We start from the raw sequence: 23,877 nt of genomic DNA on the forward strand, positions 1-23,877 counted from the left end.
TGTATATATGCAATGAAATCAATGACAAGTTTGAAAAAATGAGATAATCATAACACAATCAGAATCAGGTGATGTAGGAACTTCATTAAATCCTATCAAAATTCTTTTTTTTTAGAGTAAGAAAAAGTTTTGAGTCTCGTTTATCGGACTCGCGTTAAGGTTGATAGGAACTTAAAAATCCTGTTAAAAATTGGAGTCTCGTTTCTCGGACTCAAACTGAGGTTTATAGGAACTTAAACAATCCTATTTCAAATGGTTGGAGTCTCGTTTTTCGGATTCGAACTGAAGTTTACAGGAACTTAAACAATCCCGTTAATCCATTCTATGATTCAAACAAAGCTGGGGTCTCGTTTCTCGGACTCTGGCTAAGGTTTATAGGAACTTAAAAAATCCTGTTAATTCACAGTTGGAGTCTCGCTTGTCGGACTCGAACTTGTTGGAGCCACATTTCTCGGGCTAAGGTTTGCAGGAACTTAAACAATCCTGTTAACTCATTTTATGATTCAAAAAAGGTTAGAGTCTCGTTTCTTGGACTCGAACTTGCTGGAGCCACGTTTCTCGGGCTAAGGTTTGTAGGAACTTAGACAATCCTGTTAACTCATTTTATGATTCAAAAATGGTTAGAGTCTCGTTTCTCGGACTGGAACTTGCTGAAGTCACGTTTCTCGGGCTTGGGTTCGTAGGAATTTAAACAATCCTATTAACTCATTTTATGATTCAAAGGAGCTGTAGTCTTGTTTCTCGGACTCGAACTCAATGGAGCCACGCTTCTCGGGCTTGGATCAATTAAAGATTCAGTATTATCGAACTCAACGATTAAGAAATTGACCTTTTATTGGCTTATCATGCATCTGGATTCATAATTATGATTGGGCTTCATCGGACTTTTAAGTTTTTGAATAAGATTTTTCCTTTTGATCATGGGATCAAGAATGCAAATTTCAGAATCGAAGTTAGTCTCAAAAATGCCCCTAATTTCAAGGTTGACTTACATCTGAAACTTGACTGTGAAACTGATGGGCTGGATTACATTTGAAAAGTATGAAAAATGGACTACGGACTCCATAAATGAAAGACAAAAGAATTGACATTCCTTAAATTCAAGACTCTTGAGATTATCATATGTGCAATAAGGAAATGATCATTTCATTCAAATTCAAATTTCTTTTTGAAAAATACTTGAGCTAGGCTTTGATAAATATTGAAATATAGATCTTCCTCTTTAAAGTGGTCAATGAATCTAAATTTCCCATTAGCAGACGCTACTAAAGATCTTGTAATGTTCAAAATAAAGGCTCTCTGAGCTTCTTCAACTTCAACATTGTCTTGAACAATTTTCTACATTCTCCAACTTCTGTGTAAGCTTTTATTCTGAATTTTCTTTCTTGATGGGATCTTGAAAGCGCCCTCGATCCACGGGGTGCGCGGATCCGCTTTTGACCCTTGAAGTTTGGGAGTCGCCACCTAGTTATTGTGGTCTAGGAATCAAACTGACCCTACAATGGATAAAAAAGAACTAATCTACTATAGAAATCTGAATCCGGGGATCATGTTACGGGGTTGGAAGGTGTTAGGCACTAACCCCGCCCGGCCAATGTCGGTCTCTACTTATCCCAAATAGATCTACATTACTAATGACAAACTTAGAAAAAAAAATAATAAAAAAGCTTACCTTTGATCTGCAAAAGTGCTATTCCCTCATATCTGGTGAAAATGGCTCCTTGTACCGTGTTCCTTACTTCATTCTATCTTCGGATCTGATTTCTGATCTTCGAAGTAAAGTATCTCTTTCTTGAATCTGGGTGCTTTGAATTTGTTGTGAATTTTTAGGATGTTTTTTAGAGGTTTTGGGTGTTTTTTAGGCTAAAATCGGAAAGTAGTAGTGTAGTAGGTAGGGGTGTAGGGAAGGAGTTGTGGGACTCCAAAATTAGGGTTTTGGAGGGGTTTGTGGAGGCTTCTTCACCTACTTTTCTATGGTTTTTTCTTTGATACGAAAAATAGGGTGTGGAGGCTCCTATTTATAAAGTTTTTAGAAGCATTAGGGTTTGATTAGGGTTTCTTTTAGGGTTTCAATTAGGGTTTTGACTTGTCTTTAAGGTTTTAATTTAGGATTTTGACTTTAGTCTTATGAGATTGACTTGATTAGTTTAGATTAGGATTTTGATTTAGGATTTTGACCTTAGTCTTATGAGATTGACTTGATTAGTTTAGATTAAGATTTTGATTTAGGGTTTTGACCTTAGTCTTATAAGATTGACTCGATTAGTTTAGATTAGGGTTTTGATTTAGGGTTTTGACTTTAGCTTAGGAGATTGACTTTAATTACTTGACTCTTGTCTTACTTAATTTACTTAATTTTGATTAGTCTTATTTGATTAACTTTAATATCTTGACTTTAGTCTTGCTTGATTGACTTTAAATTTTTGGAGAACCCCCCCCTCTATTATATCTTTGATTCTTTGGACCCCTAAATGGGGGGGTCCTTAAAGAAATATCTTGCGAACCATCAACAATTTTTCTTGAAAGCCTGATTGATCAATTTTATGGTTTAAATTTTATAATTAATTTTATTAATGTTTCATTTTACATTATTTAATGATTTATTTATTAATTTCGAAATTTTTAATTATTAAAATTGTGAAATTACCATTTTACCCTCAGAGAGGATTTTTTACGTTTTCAGTCGTTTTTCAATGTTCCAGGATATTTTGGAATCAATTTTTCGTAAGGAATTCAATGGGAATGTTGGTCTTTTTCATTTATGAAGTTTTTTGTATGAAATGATCGTGAACTTTATGAGGGGTATTTTCGTAATTTTGTCAAATTTTGTGAAAATTGGCGAAGTGGTTTACTTGATTTCGATTTGTTGTTTTGTATGTTTGAGTGGATTTTCCTAAGCGTAATGCAGGCTCTAGGGTTATTTTGATGTTAGGGGTTTTTTGGTAATTTTAGTGATTTTTATCGTGAAGCTTCTTTTTGGTTTGTAAGATGATGATTTCTATGTTTCTGGGGTCGTATTTTCCTAGCATAGCGTGGTTTCTAAGTTTTGTCAGTTCGAGATACCTCATCCGGATTTCTGAAACATATCTGGTAACAAAATAAAGCATTGGAATAGACATCCATCATTGGGAACCTTTGCGATCGGGTCGACGACTTAATTAATCAGGCGGATGCAAAAATGGGGTGTCTACAGATGCCCCTCTTTGGTAAAGGGTTGAAGCAAACTAGATAGCAAATCTATCTTGGTAGATTAGTGCGATATCTGAATGCCAAAGCTAGTGACAGTTCATTTTGCAGCCTGATTTAACAATTCGTCGGGGTATTCGGATCATTGAGCATAAAACTCTCCCCGAACTAGAAAAATGTCAGTTTCTTGAGCGCGAGCTCTCACTGGCAGTGTCAGATCCTTGAATTTTAAAAAATTCTCCTTGACTGATATAACAACTGTGCAAGTGTGTGGGCTCAAAATCTGAGATAGATTTCAAAGATTTTGAGTTGGAAATGAGTCAAATCTGAGCATGAAGTAAATATAAACTGAGCATAATTCCAAGAAAACCCTTGGCGGCATCTGAGCATAATTCCGAGAAAACTCTCGGCGGTAACTGAGCATAGTTCCGAGAAAACCCTCGGCGGCATCTGAGCATAATTCCAAGAAAGCCCTTGGTGGGATCTGAGCATAGTTCTAAGAAAACCCTTGGCGACATCTGAGCATAATTCTTAGAAAACCCTCGGCGGCATCTGAGCATAGTTTCGAGAAAACCCTCGGCGGCATCTGAGCATAGTTCCGAGAAAACCCTCGGCGGCATCTAAGCATTGTTTCGAGAAAACCCTCGGTGGCATTTGAGCATAATTCCAAGAAAACCCTTGGCGGCATCTGAGCATAGTTCCGAGAAAACCTCGGCGGCATTTAAGCATAATTCCAAGAAAACCCTTGGCGGCATCTGAGCATAATTCCGAGAAAACCCTGGCGGCAGCCCTCTGAGCATAATTCCAAGAAAACCCTTGGCGCATCTGAGCATAATTCCAAGAAAACCCTCGGCAGTAACTGAACATAGTTCCGAGAAAACCCTCGGCGGCATCTGAGCATAATTCCAAGAAAACCCTTGGCGGCATCTGAGCATAATTCCAAGAAAACCTTCGGCGGCATCTGAGCATAATTCCAAGAAAACCCTTGGCGGCATCTGAGCATAGTTCCGAGAAAACACTCGGCGGCATCTGAGCATAGTTCCTAGAAAACCCTCGGCGGCATCTGAGCATAGTTCCGAGAAAACCCTTGGCGGCATCTGAGCATAGTTCCGAGAAAACCCTCGGTAGCATCTGAGCATAATTTCAAGAAAACCCTTGGCGGCATCTGAGCATAATTCCGAGAAAACCCTCGACGGCATCTGAGCATAATTCCAAGAAAACCCTCGGCGGCATCTGAGCATAATTCCGAGAAAACCCTTGGTGGCATCTGAGCATAGTTCCGAGAAAACCCTCGGCGGTATCTGAGCATAATTACAAGAAAACCCTCGGCGGCATCTGAGCATAATTCCAAGAAAACCCTTGGCGGCATCTGACCATAGTTCCGAGAAAACCCTCGGCGGCATCTGAGCATAATTCCAAGAAAACCCTTGGCGGCATCTGAGCATAGTTCCGAGAAAACCCTCGGCGGCATCTGAGCATAATTCCAAGAAAACCCTTGGCGGCATCTGAGCATAGTTCCGAGAAAACCCTCGGCGGCATTTGAGCATAATTCCAAGAAAACCCTTGGCAGCATCTGAGCATAATTCCAAGATAACCCTTGGCGGAAACTGAGCAAAATCCAAGATAACCCTTGGCGGCAACTGAGCAAAATCCAAGTTAACCCTTGGCGGAGACTGAGCAAAATCCAAGATAACCCTTGGTGGAAACTGAGCAAAATTCAAGATAACCCTTGGCGAAAATTGAGTAAAATCTAAGATAACCCTTGGCGGCAACTGAGCAAAATCCAAGATAACCCTTAGCGACAACTGAGCAAAATCCAAGTTAACCCTTGGCGGCAACTGAGCAAAATTGGCAAAGGAATGAAGGACTTTTGGGAAAGAAAGAATGAATTTGGAAAGGACTGATCAGAGTGAATTGAATAAATCTGGAAGTTACTGAATCTGGAAGAGAAATGATCGAATTCAAGAATGATTGGATCTGGGAATACCATATTAGTTGATCTCTGGACACAGTCAAATGTGAGATCCGAAGTGCTTTTGTTTGAACCTCAAGGATTTATCCAAAAGTTTTATGAATTTAAAACCTGAGTTTTTATTTCTTTTGAACCTCAAGAGTTTTTTGAAGAACTGTTATCAAGAGGGTAACCTTAAGTTTGAGATTTTTAGGATTAACATTGCTCCAAAAACAAAATGTCCCTAGTTTGACAATAAACATGGCATTGAAAATAATTGAACACATTATTAAAAAAATGCCCTTGGTATAAGGAGGGAAATTACATAATTTAGAGAAAAAGAAAAATGCCCCTTGTATGAATGTTTGAAATATTTGATTACCACAAGCGCAATAAAGATCCAACTTTTAATTTTGATTAATTTTATTGAAGATTTTGAGTCAGGCTCAAAAGAATAAAATATTTCCTTTTGAGACTCATCCTAGAATTCACCCTTCTCTCCATTGGTTCACTTAGGGGAGTCAAAATTTTCAGATCGATCGTAGACAAGATACTTGTGGCTTCTGAGTCTATGCCTGATTTAAGCTAAGTATTGAACTCGATTATTCGGACTTCTGATGTTTCAGCTCGGACCGCTCTCAGCTTGGGATTTTCTTCTGTTTTTCTTTGTTGCTCTAACTTTTGCCTAGATCGCCTTTTCAGGTTTTCAATCTAGCGAGCTTGCTCTAACTTTTGCCTAGATCGCCTTTTTAGGTTTTCGATCTAGCGAGCTTTTTCTTTTTTTTCTTGGCTCTGATTGTTGTCAAAGTTGTCCTTTCAGATTTTCAACCTTGCGAGCTTGCCTTAATTTTTGCCTAAGTCGCCTTTTTCGGATTTTCAACTTAGCAGGTCTTTTTATTTTTTTATCTTTTTCTTCTCCTTTGAACTTCTAGAATTTACTGTCTGATCATGCTTGCCACCCTCCTTGTCTTTTCACACGGTACTTAGGAGGACTTTTATAGGTAGGCTTAGGACTGGGTATATAAAAAGAAAAGGATTTTGAGACTCAAAAACCCAAATGCCCCTTGTGTGGCATTTCCTTTTAAATTATTTCTTTTTCTTTAATTTTCTTCCCCATTTTGAATTTCTTTTTCTTTTGAATTTTTTTTCATTTCTTATTGTGTGGGGAAATAGATTTTTTTTATTGATGTGGTCGGGCCTAAAGTAACTTCTCAGGTTGCCTACGTACCCCAGAATTTTAGGATCAGACCAAAACGTAGTTCGAAACTTCCCTGCCCTAGGTTAGGTGATCAGGCTAAGAAATACAAGGCACAATATATTTTTTTTTTGAAAAGACTGCAAAGGGCTGAGAAAGGAGATAATGAACTGGGTAGTAGGAGAATTGATTCGGCCAAAGATGGCCTCCTTAAATGTAGTACCGTTTGATTTGGTCAAGGTTGGTTGGTTCTGGTAATTCGATTTCATCATGATCTTGAAGAATGACAGTTTTTTTCGGGTAATATTTCATTGACGATGAACAGATCCCCCCAATTTGGTTTGAACTTCTCTCTAGGGTCAAAGATAAGTGCTCGATTCTCTTTGAGTACTAAATCCCCGACTTGTAACTGACGGGCCTTGATCTTTTTGTCATACGCACGGGCAACTCTTCTTTGATAAACTTGCATGTGATACAAAGCTCTTAGTCATTTTTCTTCGATCAAACTTAATTCTTCATACCATTGACGAACCCAATCTACTTCTGACAATTGACTTTCCTTGAAGGCCTTGAGATACGGGATTTACATTTCAACTGGTAAGATTGCTTCCATATCATACATTAGAAAGTAAAGAATAGCTCCAGTGGAAGACTATATTGAAGTATGATGTACCCCTAGTGTGAATGGTAACTTCTCTAACTAATCCTGGTGTGATTAACGCATTTCCTTGATGATTGTCTTCAAATATTTTATTGGCAGCTTCAACCTTTCCATTAATCTGAGGACGGTAGAGAGACAATGTGATGTCGAATCTCGAACTTTGAACACAAAGTGATAACCTAAGCTTTGATGTACGACCCATTATCAGATATCAATACCGCTTTAGTTGTTTCATTAATCTGATAATGGTAATCTATTCTGGGAGCTCTACTATGTTGAGAAGTCTAGCACTGTAACATCTTCCTTGATCTCATTTTATCAAGTTAATATCTAATCTGTGTCAGACAACACCCAAGCTTGCACCCAACATATCCTCATAGGCCCACACGAACAAGTCTTTTGAAATTTCTGAGAAAATTCATTATCTCCTTGTGTTCCTCCAGGGATAGGAGGATTTCTGTTTGAATCTCTTTAGGAATTATTTTCTGTTTCGAGGTCAAAGACCTTTCCATTCTCGATCAAAGGTTGAGCCCGATTCTTATCTTCTTGTTTAGAAAAGAAATCTATCAAATTATTAGTTAATTCATTAATGCGCTCGAGGTATTCAAAAATTTTCTTTATCCGATCAATTTCAGATGGGGCGATAGATACCTCTATAGACTCAACGAACTAACTTGACTCAATAGGAAAGAGTAGACTCAATCTAAGGAAGACATGACCTTGCTGGAAAAAAGGACTCGAGCTAACCCAAATGACTCATGAAAACTCAAGACAAGTACCCACACGAGTTTGATTAGGACTGAGGACTGAGATATTGCTTACAACCGGTAGGATTGAAGCACTATGATCTTCAAAGAACAACTGGATGATGCTGAGAAAATTTGAGGTCATTTCTGACTGTTGACTTGATATTGACGTTTACTCTAATTGACCGGATTTACAACCCTAGTTAGACGATGGACGATTGAGCTTAGACGCAATGATAACCCTTAAACCTCTTTGAAGGTGAATTTAACCAATTTCAGTGTCACCCCCTTGATAACATTTTAAATGAACCCTAAGATTTTATTGAATTTTATGCACTAATCTATTAAAAAATTCATCCATTCAATGATTATTCAGAAGAAAAATAATTATGTTGCACTCTTGAAAAATATTGGAAAATAATATTTTTATTTCTCAAATCTGATTATTTTTTTACAACATTTTTTGGTAGTTTTCTGAGGTCCATAAAAACTTTTCATGCAAAAATAGATCTTTTGCAAATTATTTTTCCTTCTTTTTCTTTTCTTTTGGAAAGTATCTTCTCTTGGAAAATATTTTTTGGAAAACGTTTTTTCTTAGAAAACATTTTTTTTTAGAGAATAACACTTTTTTTGAAAAACACTTCTTTTGGAAAATATTTTTTCTGGAAAATACTTTCCCTTTGTAAACTATTTTTCTTCTTTGAAAATTTGATTTCTATTTCGATTTAAATGGCCCAGTCCATCAGGATTGTTGGATCGAGTTGGGCTAGGTCATTTGCAAGAGATGGATTTTTTATTGGGTCGGTGCACCCATTTTGATTTTCAAAAATAACATTTTTTATCCTTGAGGACAATCATACACTCTGATCTCATCATTCACATGCATTCCGATCTCATCATTCACATACATTCATATCAATCACAAAGTTTCATAAGATTCTATTCAATGAACAACCTGGGAACACCCACGATAAGTTTGAGTCGTGACCTACTGGGAAGGTTTCTAGACTCTAAGCTTACTACGTGCAATGCATTTTTATCTGGCCACCCTTGTCCAAGCACACCTATATACCTTTCGATACGTGGTGACTTGGTTTGATATACCGTATAGGTGATAATCTAAAATCTCAATTCACTTCTCTAAAGCCAAAAACAGTCAGTTTGATCTCCAATTGAGAGGTGGCGCACAATGCTGAGCAATGGCCCACTTAAATACCTCTGGTCTAGAATAGACGTAGTCTATCCCCCTCGTACAGTAGGGTACAGCGGGGCAAGATCTGCTTAGGCACCGGTTTTGACCAAGAAGTGCAATTGATACACTTGGATTATCTTTTATACCTACGAGTACGAGTTAAGGGTTGTAGCTTTCATAAATGGTTTGGCATCCCACGAGGGGACCGACCACGTACTAGTACTACGTTGGCAATCGGGACATGTGACTGTGTAGCTCACAATAGGTCAAAGGCTCAGGTTGCTCCAGCCTGGGTGCATCAATATACCTCTAAGAATCACCTAATCAGACGGTATTGATGCCCCCAGTTTGATATACCCTAAGGTACATGACTAGAGTTGTAGTTTTCATGAATGACGTCGCATCTCCGAAGAAACCGAGCCACGCACTAGTGCCACATTGGCTATATGGGACGTGTAAGTGGGTAAACCAGTAAACATGCTTGTGATGTGTGCAAAACAGGGTGGGGTGTGCCCGGGGCCTTTTTCAAACACATGGGCCCATGGGCCAGATTACGTCATCACATATGGATATCAAATGAATATTGATCAAGAAAATAATCCAAAACCCATCACATTGAAATTAAGATGAAATCAAACACATCACAAATATATCTTTCAAGATCATGGCAAATCAATTAATGAGCATGACATATAATAATTGATCAAACAAACATTGCAAGAGGCATAATTTTTATAATTTTTAAGGTCCAATCAATGATCACTTTTGGGTGATCCAAAATAAATCGAGATTCCAATAGGTGTTACATTGATGATAGAATGACAATGGTTGAGATGAGCTCACTCTCAAGAACATTAATTGTGCTAACATTAGATAAATTCAGATTTTCTATGAATTAGGAAAATACAATCTGAACTTGCATTGATGATATCTAAGGCTCCCGATAACGAAATCGAGTGAAATCAAATTCTAAATTAATCTACTCGATGAGATCTACATTTTATTAATTGGTGTCCAAACTTAGTTCTCACCAGAATGTTCTGTAAAAACGTTTTAACATTGCTATCCCAACTTTCATTCAGAAATAATTCCAGATTTACAGATTGAACTTGCATCGATGATATCTAAGGCTTTCGATAACGAAATTGAGTGAACTCATGTTTTAAATTAATCTATTCGATGAGATCTACGTTTTATTAAAGGTTCCCAGACTTAATTCTCACTAAATTGTTCTGTAAAAAAGTTTTAACATTACTGTCCCAACTTTCATTCAGAAATAATTCCAGATTTACATATTGAACTTGCATCGATGATATCTAAGGCTTCTGATAATGAAATTGAGTGAACTCAAATTCTAAATTAATCTACTCGACGAGATCTATGTTTTATTAATAGGCTCCCAGACATAATTCTCACTAGAATATTCTCTAAAAATGTTTTAATATTTCTGTCCAACCTTCATCATTCCATCATTTTCATAGGTCAATTTGAATCTTTCATTATTTAGGGGTCATCAAAAAGTGATCCTTAATTGGAAAAAAAAATGCAATACCCAAAATCATCTACAATCAAGATAAAAAAATAAATAAATTGAAAAAATAAATAAAATAAATCCAACTAAATAATAAAAAAAACTAGGTCATCTTGGCAATGCTCCCATACTTGGGGTTTTTCAAGTTTGATCCTCAATAGTCCCCAGTAGAGTCGCCACTGAAAGCGTCCTCGATCCGCGGGGTGCGCAGATCCGCTTTTTACCCTTGAAGTTTGGGAGTCGCCACCTAGTTATTGTGGTCTAGGAACCAAACTGACCCTACAATGGATAAAAAAGAACTAATCTACTATAGAAATCTGAATCCGGGGATCATGTTACGGGGTTGGAAGGTCTTAGGCACCAATCCCGCCCGGCCAATGCCGGTCTCTACTTATCCCAAATAGATCTACATTGCTAATGACAAACTTAGAAAAAAAAATAATAAAAAAGATTACCTTTGATCTGTAAAAGTGCTATTCCCTCAGATCTGGTGAAAACGGCTTCTTGTACCGTGTTCCTTACTTCATTCTATCTCCGGATCTGATTTCTGATCTCCGAGGTAAAGTATCTCTTTCTTGGATCTGGGTGCTTCGAATTTGTTGTGAATTTTTGGAATGTTTTTTAGAGGTTCTTGGGTATTTTTTAGGCTAAAATTGGAGTAGGGGTGTTAGGGAAGGAGTTGGAGCACCAAAATTAGGGTTTTGGAGGGGTTGTGGAGGCTTCTTCACCTACTTTTCCTTGGGTTTTTTCTTTGATACGAAAATATGGTGTGGAGGCTCCTATTTATAAAGTTTTTAGAAGTATTAGGGTTTGATTAGGGTTTCTTTTAGGGTTTCAATTAGGGTTTTGACTTAGTCTTTAAGGTTTTAATTTAGGATTTTGACTTTAGTCTTATGAGATTGACTTGATCAGTTTAGATTAGGGTTTTGATTTAGGATTTTGACCTTAGTCTTATGAGATTGAATTGATTAGTTTAGACTAGAGTTTTGATTTAGGGTTTTGACCTTATTCTTATGAGATTGACTCGATTAGTTTAGATTAGGGTTTTGATTTAGGGTTTTGACTTTAGTCTTATGAGATTGACTTTAATACTTGACTCTAGTCTTACTTAATTTACTTTAATTTTGACTTTAGTCTTATTTGATTAACTTTAATATCTTAACTTTAATCTTGGTTGATTGACTTTAAATTTTTGGAGAACCCCCCTCTATTATATCTTTGATTCTTTGGACCCCCAAATGGGGGGGTCCTTAAAGAAATATCTTGCGAACTATCAACAATTTTTCTTGAAAGCCTGATTGCTCAATTTTTTGGTTTAATTTTATAATTAATTTTATTAATGTTTCATTTTACATTATTTAATGATTTATTTATTAATTTCGAAAATTTTAATTATTAAAATTGTGAAATTACCATTTTGCCCTTAGAGAGAATTTTTTACGTTTTAAGTCGTTTTTCAATGTTCCAGGATGTTTTGGAATTAGTTTTTCGTAAGGAATTCAATGGGAATGTTGGTCTTTGTCATTTATGAAGTTTTTTGTATGAAATGATCGTGAACTTTATGAGGGGTATTTTCATAATTTTGTCAAATTTTGTGAAAATTGGCGAAGTGGTTTACTTGATTTCGATTTGTTGTTTTATGTGTTTGAGTGGGTTTTCCTAAGCTTAATGCAGGCTCTAGGGTTATTTTGATGTTAGGGGTTTTTTGATAATTTTAGTGATTTATATCGTGAAGCTTCTTTTAGTTTGCAAGATGATGATTTCTATGTTTCTGGGGTCGTATTTTCCTAGCGTAGCGTGGTTTCTAAGTTTTGTCAGTTCGAGATACCTCATCCGGATTTCTGAAACATATCTAGTAACAAAATAAAGCATTAGAATAGACATCCATCATTGGGAACCTTTGTGATCGGGTCGACGACTTGATTAATCAGGCGGATGCAAAAATGGGGTGTCTACAGATCTTTCCTTCGATTTGATGATGCCCTAATTTTTGCCTAGATCACCTGTTCAGGTTTTCAATCTAGCGGACTTTGTTTTTCTTTTTTTGATGATGCTTTGATTTTTGCCTAGATCGCCTTTTCAGGTTTTCAACCTAGCAGTCTTGTTTTTTTTTTTTTATGCCCTAACTTTTGCCTAAGTCGTCCTTTCGGATTTTCAACTTAGCGGGCTTCTTTGTTTTTGATGATCTTGGATACTCAATTGACAACCTTGGTTCTCTGGACCTTAACCAAATCAATTAACATTCAGGAGGACTTAGTAGGTGGGCTTAGGACATGGTTTAGAAAGAAAATGTATAAGACTCAACTTCCCAAAATGCCCCTAGTATGACATTCTCTTTTTTAGACAACTCTCTTAAGTCTCTTTCTTTCTAATGTCCCTAGTTAGGCATTTTTGTCTTCATTTTTTTATTCTTTTTTTTTCAATGCCCCTAGTTTGGGTTTCTTTTCTTTTCCTTCAATTCTTTTGATTCTCTTCTTCTAATACCCCCTTTTTAGTATTATTTTCTTTTGCACATTTCAACAGGGGGTTTTCCCTTTCGATGACACTTTCCTTAAGAGAATGTATATTTTGTTTTTTGTTGTGACCAGGCCTGAAGTAACTTCTCAGGTTGCCTATGTACCCCAAATCATTTTTTTTCCTTTTTGGGATCAGGTCAAAACGTAGTTCATACAAGATTTCCCTCCCAAGGTTAGTTGGTATGGTTTAGAAAGAGAAAGACTATTGAATTTTTTTAGAGGCTGCAAGGGGCTAAAGAGGGTCATTTTTCTTTCTTGGCAAGATAAGAGAATAGTTTGGCCAAAGAAGGCCTCCTTTAGTGAAAGTTACTTGATCTGGTCAAGGTTCTGGGAACTCAATGTCTTGATTACTTTGTCGAGCAAGATCTTCTTTTGAGAATAAATCGCTTTCAATCTTCTTTTGAGAATGAACTGCTTTCAATATTCTTTTGTAAAATATGATTAAGTTTTCCGCATTCGACTGTTCACTTCTTCTATAACTCCGAGAAAATCCTTTATCCTTTATGAGGGATTCCTTCTTGCAAATCTTGGCATCTTTGTCGACGGTTTCAATTACATCATTCCTGATGATCTTTGGCTTTGATGTTCACTCTTGACACTAAGTTCTGATCCATTTTGGTGCAATTCGAAAGGTAAAATAGTGTTCGCATTTACCATATCCTCATGAGATCAAGCGAAAAGACTGCTGAATTTCTTAAATGAATTCATCATTTTCTCATGTTCTTTTGAGGATAATGTAGTACCAATATGCACTTCTTGAGTGTACTCTCCTATTCCAATATTTATCAAGTTCAATTAGTGAACTCTGAGTCATTCTCCACGTTAGATTTTATGTTCACATTATTATTGCATACATGATAATCAAAAGCTTCTTTACTTTATTGGAATAAAAAGACATAGACCTACCAACTTGACTAAAAAAATAAATCTTAACATAATGGAACTGACCGACTGAATTTAAAGACTGACGCAACTGACACTTAAGGAAAAAAAACTGAAAATAGGGATATGATTCTGAATGGAAGGACACAGCGCTAGGGTCTATGCCACTTTGGATATCTTCATAAGGGATGATTCAGGCTCGTCCGCTTTTACCATACCTTCATGTTCTGATTCAAGCTTGTTTGACGCTGAATAACCCATTACTTTCATATTGTCCTTGCTTTTCAGTTCTGTCATTGTCTCAGGGCAAATGAGCCCATTCTGGCATGATAAAGATGTACTATCAAGACCAATCAAGCGGATAAAAGAAGCTGGGTCAACTGATTCAGGTTTGGACATGGATATTAGATTCAGAGTAGGAGGGGGTTGATTTTGAAAAGTAGGCAAAGGGTTAGTTTTGACATTAGGCGCGGTAGGAGCAGGTATCGTAACTTTCCCTTGTTCAATAAGGTCTTGGATAGCATGGCGGAGGGTATTACACCTATCCAGAACATGGCCGAGCATTTGATGGAATTCACAGAATTGCCTATTGTTCAAGTTTGGAGGGAGAGGGTTAGGCAACAGCTTGGGTCGTAACGGTGTCAATAGTCCCCTTTTCATTAGTTTTTGGTAGACAACACTAAGGGACATCCCGAGATTGGAGAATTGTCTCCTAGGCTTGGCTTGTGAGGATTGAGTGGCTTGAGGAGTTAGGGCAAAAGAGGTGTGGGCCACTTGCAAGGAATTTGTACTGGGTTTGAAGTGTTTGGATTTTGACTCAGATGAGTTGCCAAAAAGTCCCGAAGAGTAGGCATCCTCAACTTGGTTTCTGGCTTCAAGAAGAGATTGAAATGTAGGCAAGTATTGAGGCATTAGGTACTTGGCATAATTGGGAGTAAGATTCCTGAGGATGATCTTAACTTGCTCTTTCTCTTGAGGTCGGTCCCATAACTGAGCGGCTTTAGCTCTCCATCGATCAATAAATTCTGTGAAGGTTTCCCCGGGGTTCTGCTTAGTTGTTTCTAGATATCTTCTTGTGAGTTCAATGTCCGTGTTAAAGGAGTATCGACCAATGAACTCTTTCATCAATTCATGCCATGTTCTTACTCGAGACGAATCTAGTGACATTAACCAGCGTAAGGCAGGACCTGTAAGGGTTCTCTGAAAAAGTTGGGCCATCTGTTCTTCACTCAGACCTTGAGACTGCATGATACCGATATATATTTTCAAGTGAGTCCTAGGGCATCTAGTCTCATCAAATTTATCCACATCTGGCATTGTGAACTTTTCTGGCAGACGGACTGTAGGAAATAATGTCATTGCCCCTAATCCAAGGGTGAGATCGTCAGGATCCTTGATATTCTTCAATGTAGTTTCTACCTGAGTTATTCGATGAGCTAATATAGGGTTAAAGGACACTTGATCATCTTCAAAATCTTTAACCAGATCAAACACGGTCTGAGGTTCTACAACTTTATCTTTTTTCTTTTCAGTCTTCAGGGTCTCAATTTGTGTCTGGACAGAAGCAATTATCTGCGCTTGAAAGGAGTCCAAAATCTGACGGAGTGTTGCTTCATCCATTGTACTTGTTTCTTCTTGTGAAGAGTGTTGACTACTTAGGCTTGACAAAGGTACTCTGGTGAGACGACTCTTTTCACGGACCCAAAGTGGCACGGTTGGTTTAAAACGCCGATGAGCAATTATTACCTAATTAGAAGTAAATCAGGATCAACTATTGACTCGGAAGGTTGGATTCTCAACCACATGATAAAAAGAAATCTGATATGATTTAGCCCAGGTCCGATTGTAAACATTACGTCCAAATGCATTATAAATCTATAAAGACCACAACGGTGAAAGAAGTAATTACGGGTCTACCCCTGGTTGGGGTTGAACCTAGGGTCAAACTAATTAGTTTGACCTCCTAATTGCATCTTTTCGGTATGAGCTAGGTTGAATCTTTGAACCTAAAAACCAATTGGTCTAACCGATTTGATATTGTTCAGTTAGATCCATTTGTCAATTGGCCCAACTAGTTTAATTGGTTCAAATTGATTGGTGTATTTTACCAGTTGGGTCGGACCGATATTGCGGGTTTAATTTGAACGGTGTAGATCGGTCCGCCCACTTACCTTTTGGTTAGATTAAATGGAGCAACCCGGGAATACCCACTATAAGTTCGAGTCGTGGCCTACAGGGAAGGTTTCTAGACTCTAAGCTTACTACGTACAATGCATTTTATCTGGCCACCCCTGCCCAAATACACCTATATACCTCTCGATACGTGGTCACTTGGTTTGATATACCGTATAGGTGATAATCTAAAACCTCAAGTCACTTCTCTGAAGCCAAAAACAGTCAGTTTGATCTCCAGTTGAGAGGTGGTGCACAATGCTGAGCAAGGGCCCACTTAAGTACCTCTCGTCTAGAATAGACGTAGTCTATCCCCCTCGTACAGTAAGGTACATCGGGGCAAAATCTCGCTTAGGCACCGATTTTGACCAAGAAGTGCAATTGATATACTTAGATTATTTTTTATACCTGCGGGTACGAGTCAAGAGTTGTAGCTTTCATAAATGGTTTGGCATCCCACGAGGGGACCGACCACGTACTAGTACTACGTTGGCAATCGGGACATGTAACTGTGTGGCTTACAATAGGTCAAAGGTTCAGGTCGCTCCAGCCTGGGTGCATCAATATACTTCTCAGAATCACCTGATCAGACGGTATTGATGCCCCCAATTTGATATACCCTACGGTACGTGACTGTAGTTGTGGTTTTCATGAATGACGTCGCATCTCCGAAGAGACCGAGCCACGCACTAGTGCCACGTTGGCTATATGGGACGTGTAAGTGGGTAAAACAGTAAACGTGCATATGGTGTGTGCAACACAGGGTGGGGTGTGCCCGGGGCCTTTTTCAAACACATGGGCCAGATTATGTCATCACATATGGATATCAAATGAATATTGATCAAGAAAATAATACAAAACCCATCACATCGAAATTAAGATGAAAGCAAACACATCACAAATATATCTGTCAAGATCATGGCAAATCAATTAATGAGAATGGCATATAATAATTGATCAAACAACATTGCAATAGGCATAATTTTTATAATTTTTAAGGTCCAATCAATGATCACTTTTGGGTAATCCAAAATAAATCGAGATTCCAATAGATGTTACATTGATGATAGAATGACAATGGTTGAGATGAGCTCACTCTTAGGAACATTAATTGTGCTAACATTAGATAAATTCGGATTTTCTGTGAATTAGGAAAATACAATCCGAACTTGTATCGATGATATCTAAGGCTCCCGATAACGAAATTGAGTGAACTCAAGCTCTAAATTAGTCTACTCGATGAGATCTACATTTTATTAATAGGTGCCCAGACTTAGTTCTCGCTAGAATGTTCTATAAAAACGTTTTAACATTGTTGTCCCAACCTTCATTCAGAAATAGTTCCAGATTTACAGATTGAACTTGCATCGATGATATCTAAGGCTTCTGATAACGAAATTGAGTGAACTCAGATTCTAAATTAATCTACTCGATGAGATCTACATTTTATTAATAGGTTCCCAGACTTAATTCTCACTAAAATATTCTGTAAAAATGTTTTAACATTGCTGTCCCAACTTTCATTCAGAAATAATTCCAGATTTACAGATTGAACTTGCATCGATGATATCTAAGGCTTCCGATAACGAAATTGAGTGAACTCAGATTCTAAATTAATCTACTCGATGAGATCTATGTTTTATTAATAGGTTCTTAGACTTAATTCTCACTAGAATATTCTCTAAAATTATTTTAATATTTCTATCCAACCTTCATCATTCCATCATTTTCATAGGTCAATTCGAATCTTTCATTATTTAGGGGTCATCAAAAAGTGATCCTTAATTGGAAAAAAAATGCAATGCCCAAAATCATCTACAATCAAGTCATAAAAATAAATAAATAGGAAAAATAAATAAAATAAATCGAACTAAATAATAAAAAAACTTGGTCATCTTGGCAATGCTCACATACTTGGGGTTTTTCAAGTTTGATCCTTAATAGTCCCCAGTAGAGTCGCCACTGAAAGCGCCCTCGATCCACGGGGTGTGCGGATCCACTTTTAACCCTTGAGATTTGGGAGTCGCCACCTAGTTATTATGGTCCAGGAACCAAAATGACTCTAAAATGGATAATGAACTAATCTACTACAGAAAATCTGAATTCAGGGATCATGTTACGGGGTTGGAAGGTGTTAGGCACTAACCCCGCCCAGCCATTGCCGGTCTCTACTTATCCCAAATAAATCTACATCGCTAATGACAAACCTAGATTAAAAAATAATGAAAAAAACTTACCTTCGATCTGCAAAAGTGCTATTCCCTCAGATCTGGTGAAAACGACTTCTTATATCGTATTCCTAACTTCGTTCTATCTCCGGATCTAATTTCTGATCTCCGAGGTAAGGTATCTTCTTCTTCGATTTGGATACTTTGAATTTGTTGTGGATTTTTGGAGTGTTTTTGAAATGTTTCTATGTGTTTTTTAGGCTAAAATCGAAGTAGGGGTGTTAGGGAAGGAGTTGGGGCTCCAAAATTAGGGTTTTGAGGAGATTGTGGAGGCTTCTTCACCTACTTTTTCTAGGATTTTTTCTTTGATACGAAAATAGGGTATGGAGGCTCTTTTTTATAACGTTTCTTAGAAGCATTAGGGTTTTATTAGGGTTTCTTTTAGGGTTTCAATTAGGGTTTAAACTTTTGTCTCATGAGATGGACTTAGTCTTTAGGGTTTTAATTTAGGGTTTTGACTTTTAGTCTAATGAGATTGACTTGATTAGTTTACATTAGGGTTTTGATTTAGGGTTTTGACTTTTAGTCTTATGAGATTGACTTGATTAGTATTTTGATTTAGGATTTTGACTTTAGTCTTATGAGATTGACTTTAACACTTTGACTTTAGTCTTTCTTGGTTGACTTTAATGTTTTGACTTTAGCCTTACTTGACTTTGGTCTTACTTGATTGACTTTAATGTTTCACTTGACATTTTTTAATGATTTATTTATTAATTTTGAAATTTTTAATTATTAAAGTTGTAAAATTACTATTTTGCCCTCGGAGAGGATTTTTTACGTTTTAAGTCATTTTTCAATGTTCTAGGATGTTTTGGAATCAGTTTTTCGTAAGGAATTCAATGAGAATGTTAGTTTTTGTCATTTATGAAATTTTTGTGTGAAATGATTATGAATTTTATGAGGGGTATTTTCGTAATTTTGTCATTTTTAGTGAAAATTGGCGAAGTGGTTTATTTGATTTCGATTTGTGGTTTTATGTGTTTGAATGGGTTTTCCTAAGCGTAACGTAGGTTCTAGAGTTGTTTTGATGTTTGGGGTATTTTGGTAATTTGATTATTTTTAGTGATTTTTATCGTGAAGCTTCTTTTTGGTCTGCAAGATGATGATTTCTATGTTCCTGGGGTCATATTTTCCTAGCGTAGCGTGGTTTCTAAGTTTTGTCAGTTCGAGATACCTCATCCGAATTTCTGAAACATATCTGGTAACAAAATAAAGTATTGGAATAAACATCCATCATTGGGAACCGTTGCGATCGGGCTGACGAGTTGATTAATCAAGCGAGTGCAAAAATGGGGTGTCTACATAAGCTTATGACTGGGTATAAAAAGAAAGGAATTTTGAGGCTCAAAAACCCAAATGCCCTTTGTGTGGCATTTCATTTAAAAAATTTTCTTCCCCATTTTGGATGATATTTCTTTTTCTTTTAAATTTTTTCTTTTAGATTTTTTTTCTTTGTCGGGGAATCTATTCTTTTATTTTGATGTGGTCGGGCCTGAAGTAACTTCTCAAGTTGCCTAAGTACCCCAGAATTTTGGGATTAGACCAAAACGTAGTTCAAATTTTTTTCACCCCTGAGTTAGGTAAGCAGGCTAAGAAGTAAAATGCATAATTTTTCTTTTTTTGAACAGGCTGCAAAGGGGTTGTGAAAGGAGATAATGAACTAGGTAGTAGGAAAATTGATTCGGTCAAAAATGACCTCTTTAAATGTAGTACCGTTTGATTTGGTCAAGGTTGATTGGTTCTGGTAACTCGATTCCATCATGATCTTGAAGCCTGACAGCTTTTCCTGGTAATATTTCCTTGATGATGAACGGATCTTTCCAATTTGGTTTGAACTTCCCTCTAGGGTCGAAGATAGGTGTCCGATTCTCTTTGAGTACTAAATCCCCGACTTGTAAGTGACAGGCCTTGATCTTTTTGTCAAATGCACAGGCGACTCTTCTTTGATAAGCTTGCACGTGATACAAAGCTCTCAGTCGTTTTTCTTCGATCAAATTCAATTCTTCATACCGCTGGCGAACCCAATCTGTTTTTGACAACTGACTTTCCAACAAGACCCTGAGAGATAGAATTTTCATTTCAACTGGCAAGACCGTTTCCATGCCATACACTAAGGAGTAGGGAGTAGCTCCAGTAGAGGATCGAATTGAAGTTCGATATGCGCATAGTACAAATGGCAGTTTTTCAGATCAATCTCGATGTGATTGACACATTTGCCTGATGATAGTCTTAAAATTCTTATTAGCTGCTTCGACTGCTCCATTAGTCTAAGGGTGGTAAGGAGATGATTTGTGGTATGATATTTTGAACTTTGAACACAAAGTAATAACCTCAACTTTGAAATGTGACCCGTTATTAGAAATCAGTTCCGAAGGTACCCCGTACCGACTGATGATGTTCGTTTAGATAAACTTTGCAACTTGAAACGCAGTGAAGACAACATAAGAGGCAGCTTCGACCCACTTAGTAAAATAATCGATAGCAACTAAAATGTATTCATACCCGTTTGATGCTTTAGGCGATATTTTACCAATGATGTCAATTCCCTAAACTGAGAATGGCCATAGTGACGTCAGACCAACTAATCGAGATGGTGGCACATGTATGAGATTTGCATGTATTTGACATTTGTGGCAAGTCTTGACCATGTGATGACAATTTGTTTTCATCGTAGGCCAGTAGTACCCTTGTCTCATAATTTTCTTAACTAACATTTTCCCACTAATGTGAGGGCCGCATTCTCCTAAATGTAGTTCAACCATTATCTGTTCAGCTTGATTTTCATTGACGCATGACAAATGAATCCCATCATAAGACCTTTTGTATAAACTTCCTACGCATAGGATGAATTGAGATGTTAATCTTAGTATGGCTTGTCGTTCCTTCCTCGATGCTTCTTCTGGAAATTCTTGTTTTTACAACACCTTTTTAATGTTTGTGTACCACGATTTTCCATCAGGTAGTCGAGTAGCAATGTTGATTTAGCAACAATATGCAGGTTTATCTTTGACTTCGACAGTGATCGGCCTCAATTCCATGCTAGGGGGCAAATGGATCATTGAAGATAGAGTAGCTAATGAGTCAACAAATCTATTATCTTCCCTTGACACATGTTGGAACATAATAGCTTTAAACTTACTCACTAGGTTTAACAAATACTCATGGTTAGGCTTCAACTTTTCGTCCCTAGCCTTCCATTCTTCCAATGATCAAGGCTGAATCCCCAAAAATTTCAATTTCTGTAATGCCTAAATTTAAAGCAGGTTCAAGTCCTGCGATGCATGCCTCATATTCGACTGTGTTATTGGTGTTAGAGAAGGCTAATATAATAGCGATCGGAATGTGGCATCCTTCCAGAGAAAACATGACTGCCCCTATTCCATGCCCATTCCGATTGGCGGCTCCATCAAAATACAACTGTTATGTTTGGTTCTGAGGCTCTTCTTCAACATGCAAGATATTCTCATCTCGGAACTGATTAACAGGCCTTATTCCTTCTACAACCGGGTGATCTGTCAAGTATTCTGCTACAGCTCTCAATTTGATAGATTTCTGTGTAACGTGCATGATGTCAAACTCTAATAACAACAATAACCATCGTGTAGTTCTCCCTATCAGTGCCAATTTCCCGAAAAGATACGTAAGAGGATCCATCCGAGATAACAAGATGATTGAATGAGATAGTATATAGTGTCGAAGTCTCTGAGTAGCCCATACTAGTACCAAGCAAGTTTTTTCCAGGGCTGAATACTTTCGTTCATACTCTAACATCTTCTTACTGATGTAGCAGATAGTCCTTTCTTTACGAGTATCTTTGTCATACTATGCAAGCATGCATCCCATAGCTTCTTCTATGACTGACAGATAAAGAAGAAGTGGTTCACCCGTTGTAGGTGGAACCAAAATAGACGGGTTCAAGAGATACTCCTTGACTTGGTTGAAGGCCTTTTGACATTGCCCATTCCAAACTGTTGGTTCATTCTTCTTGAGAAGCTTGAAAATAGGTTCGTAAATGTTGGTGAGTTGAGCGATGAATCTGCTGACATACTGGATTCTGCCTAAAAAATCTTGAATTTGCTTTTCCGCTTCCGGCGGTGGCATCTCTTGGATAGTTGTAATCGTCACAAGGCCAACTTCGACCCTTCTTTGACTGACCACAAATCCCAATAAATTTCTAGAAGTTACTCCAAATACATATTTCTGCGGGTTGAGGTGAAGTTTGAACTTTTGAATCATTGTGAGAAATTTTTCTAACGCAGCAACATGCCCCAGTTGTTCTTTGGATTTGACTATCATATCATCTACATAAACTTCGACTTCCTTGTGTATCATGTCATGTAGTAGAGTCGTGGCTGATCATTGATAGGTGGTTCCGGCATTCTTCAAATCAAAAGGCATAATCTTGTAGCAAAAGGTTCCCCACTGTGTGATGAACGACATTTTTTGCATATCCCGAGGATCCATTTTTATCTGATTGTACCCCGAAAAACTATCCATGAAGGACAGCAAAGCGTGCCCTACCGTACTATCTACTAGAACATCTATGTGTGGTAAAGGAAAACTATCTTTTGGGCTTGCTTTGTTTAGGTCTCTAAAGTCTACACACATTCTGACTTTCCATCCTTTTTAGGCACCGAGACGACATTGGCAATCCATCAGGGTATTCTACTACTTCCAAAAATCCAGCGTTAATCTGCTTCGTAACTTCTTCTTTAATTTTCAGAGTCCATTCCGACTTCATACGTTGAAGTTTCTATTTAATGGGTCGAGCATCCGGATATAACGGAATCCAATGTTGAACAATGTCTGTGCTTATTCCCGACATATCCTCGCAAAACCACGTGAACTTGTCTTTGAACTTTCTCAGCAAGTCTACTATCCCTTTGCATTCATCGGGGGATAATGTGATCCCAATCCGAATCTCTTGAGGACTTTCTTTTGTTCCGAGGTTGATAACCTCTACTTCATCCATTAAAGGTTGAGCCCGATTTTCATTTTCTTGTTCAAGTAATTTGATTATTTCAGGGGGAGGTTCTTCGTCAGAAGACTCTCCATCCGAAGCCAGATTATTAGTTAAATTACTATTACACTCGGGGTAATCGAAATTTTTTTTCATTTCATTAAAAGGAGATGGGGGTAACAGGACTCATTGCAGATTTAACAGACTCACTTGACTTAGCAAAAATAATGGACTTACTTGACTCAGCAGAAACAAATGATTCATCTGGAATGTCAGACTGAATAGGACTAAGAGGACTGATAGACCCGGTCTTGACATGCAACACAAGACTAATTACATGATAGCTAGAGAGACCCCCCTATAGCAGGTTTGATTATAAACTGAGGATTTGGGATCCCTTTCTCAAATGACAACACCAGGACACTGTGATCTTCAATGAATAACTGGTCAATGTTGAGGGAGTCTAGATTGAGCTATCAGTCTTCAATTTTCTTCTTTTCAGCTTCTGTACTTGCTTCCTTTTCAGGACAATCCATACCAAAGAAAATCTCAAACCCCGACAGACGAGTACCTGTGATGTGGTCAATGAACGGCTCTAGGAACCCACAGTAATGAAAATATTTTCCTTCCTTCATGAAATAGCCATTAAGGGTC

This window comes from Akebia trifoliata, unplaced genomic scaffold (assembly GCF_017979445.1).
Source record: "Akebia trifoliata isolate Shusen 1 unplaced genomic scaffold, ASM1797944v1 Contig00660, whole genome shotgun sequence".
Lineage (NCBI taxonomy): Eukaryota > Viridiplantae > Streptophyta > Magnoliopsida > Ranunculales > Lardizabalaceae > Akebia > Akebia trifoliata.